The sequence below is a fragment of the Rhinopithecus bieti genome, unplaced genomic scaffold, assembly GCF_001698545.2.
Source record: "Rhinopithecus bieti isolate Rb0 unplaced genomic scaffold, ASM169854v2 scaffold_17962, whole genome shotgun sequence".
Classification (NCBI taxonomy): Eukaryota; Metazoa; Chordata; class Mammalia; order Primates; family Cercopithecidae; genus Rhinopithecus; species Rhinopithecus bieti.
This window is the reverse complement of record NW_016809457.1, coordinates 2,329,823-2,332,472: the sequence shown is the minus strand read 5'-3', so window position 1 is coordinate 2,332,472 and position 2,650 is coordinate 2,329,823. Positions and strand designations below refer to the sequence as shown.

General features: G+C 46.1%; 1 protein-coding gene across 3 annotated transcripts in view; it reads left to right on the top strand.

Moving 5' to 3' along the window:
* KLF12 (KLF transcription factor 12) overlaps positions 1-2,650 on the top strand; it is a 469,330-nt gene continuing 466,680 nt past the window's right edge. Inside the window, exon 1 of one of the 3 annotated variants that reach the window (XM_017889439.1) lies at positions 1-249. The gene's annotated coding sequence lies outside the window, so the exon portion shown is untranslated. Of the gene's footprint in view, positions 250-282; positions 489-2,650 lie in introns of those variants that run through there. The other 2 variants (XM_017889440.1, XM_017889438.1) reach the window with 2 other exon arrangements.

The window sequence follows — 2,650 nt, the reverse complement described above, 5'->3', positions numbered from 1 at the left end:
CTTTTGTTTGGGGTTTCTTGTTTTCGGCCCCCCCTCACCTCACCCCACCCCACCCCACCCCAGGCGCCTCTCCGGTTTCCTGAGCTGCGGGCTGCGAGGGAGGAGAAGCGGCGTCCTGCAACCCCCTCGGCTGGGCCCCGGGGTAATTCGATGCGGGCCTGGCGAGGCTCCCCACACTAGACCGGGGCTCGCGTCTCGGCAGCCTCCACCCACCGGCCCACCCTACATTTAGCGCATCATGTGATCCGGGTAAGTCATTTGCAAGTACAACAGTTCCCCGGGTTGCCCCCCATTCATTTCCTGAGAACTGCAGAGAGCCGCTGAGAGGCTCTGCGTGTGCGTGTGCGCGGGTGACGCCGTGTGTGTGCTAGTGAGTGTGTGTGTGTGTGCGCGCGCGCGTGTGAGAGAGAGAAAGGGAGAGAGAGAGAGAGGGGGACTCTGTGTGAGGGAAAGAAAACAATTTCTCCTGCTCTGCAGCTTCTGTTCAGGTCTGTGCCGATTCCGTTTCTTATCAAAATAAACAACCCCCTCTTTTTTTTTTGCCATCCCAAATCAGACCGTATTCTCTTAACGTGTTTTATTTTCCTTCTGTCATCTGCTCAAGTTAAATCATTTTGGTTGGTCTGTGTTCTTAAAGGGGAAAGTGCTGGGAAGCGGGAGGGGCCGGGGAAGGGCGATGCTGTTGCAAAGCAAGTAGCGTCGGTCGGATTCGTGGAGAAGAAAGAAGGAGGTTTCTTCCCCCTCCCTTAATTTTTTTTTTCAGAAGAAGTTATCAAGTAACGTGAATTAAGCAAATGTTTTTCTACCCCTAGCGGAATTGTTGGTCGCAGTGTTTGCCTGACAGTTGCCAAGGATGAGAAATAAAACCCCAGGGCTGAACTTGGGGGGAAGGGGGGGCTTGTGGAAGTAGTTGGCCCCCCGACCTCGAGCGGGGTGGTTGAATAGCTCCGCACCGGGGCCGTGTGGGCTGTGTGTGCGCGCTGGAGAGAGTGGAGGGGAAGGGGTTAAGGCGGAGATGACACTGCTGGCATGAATAGTGCTCCTGGTGCTACATTCATTATTGTCTCTGGTCGTAATGATGTGTAACTGTCACTTGCTACAGTGCCTGGTCCATGCAAGTAGCCAGGGGCTGGCCGGTGGCTGTTATTTTCAATTACGGGAGACCTGGCCAGAGTTGACAAGGGGCAACTTTGCACGTCCACCCGGGCCGGGAACCCGCAGAGCCGGCCTGGGAGCCACTTCTTCCCTTGGAAGCTCACTGAGGGTTCGGACTTGACCTCCGCGACATTAGTTGGTGTTCACGTTAGATGCTCCCCTGTGGGGAGAATCAATCCTGCTTTTGTTGGGTAGAGAGCTGTCTGCAAGAACTTTGAAAACTTTTATCTTTGGGGGAAAAGGGTGGGGTGCACTCAACAGTTTTGTTTCGCAGTGCATTTGAGGCAAATGCTTGGAAAAAGTACCAATTCCTTTGTTATATGCCCTGCAGCTTCCCAACCCCCTTCACCCTGCGCTTCGAGTTTTGCATACTTTAATAGTAATAGTCTTATTTCAGCTGATAAAACCTGACTGTGTTGAGTTAAAGAGTATTAATACAACGGAATGTGTAATCTGGATAAACAGTTTGTGTAGTTAGTATTGTCAGCCCTCTAATTTAACTGTGTAGATGGCTTAAGTGTCGTTCTGTATGGATAGTTTTAAATAATTCCACTGGCTAATGGAATTCTCGGCTGAGCATTCTGATATTTTATTTTACACCAGCGTTAAATTCTGTTTCCCTGTAACATCAGAGAGACGAGCAACTCTATTTACATTTAGTGCGTGTGCATCTAGTGACTTCGGTAGACATCTGCCAATCAAATACACGTCATTCTGCAAAACCACCTAGACGCTTCCATGCCCTTTTCTTACTGGACGATGGAGTTGTTCAGATAAGTAAATACTTTGAAATAAATTTGGTGGTTTTTAGCAAGAAGCGTTTTGTGATGGGAATAGGAGTGGTCACTTTGAAGAGTGGGTGTATATCGTCTTCTAAGAAACGCCTTTAGAACTGATATTTAATTAAAACAGTGGACCCCCCTCCCTCAAGGAAAAAAGCTTGCTTGTGCTGTCCTCAGACCTCATTGACATGTTGTGTGCATTTTTTAAAACCCCATAGAAATTGGTTCCGATAAAGGAGTATACTTAGAATAGAAAATTTTAAACTCTAGAAGCGTAGTGGAAATAGGATGTTGAAGGACAAACGTTTCAGTTGCGTAAGTTGTATCTTTATTGTTGCAGACCGGTCAGTCGTGATACTAGATTGAGTATATTAAGCTCCTCTGAGTTGGGGAAAGAGCAATTTGAGCGTATAAAAATTAGGAAAGAGGTTTATTATTCTACCAATTAATAACTATTATGAAATGTACTGGGAAAATTTGAAATTTGAAATGTTTTCACATACAATTTTCATAATTTTGAACTAAGACCCTGTAACCAACATAACTGTGTCAGGTTAAATAAAACATTCTTCAGGCTTTCTGTTTATTTTTGAAATCCTTCAGTTATTTATGTACTGCTTATCAATGCAGTCAACTGAACTTTATTGTAGAATGCTTTTATTACTATTTATTGAAAAAAATTGTGCTAATGAGTCCTTAATATTCTCCACACC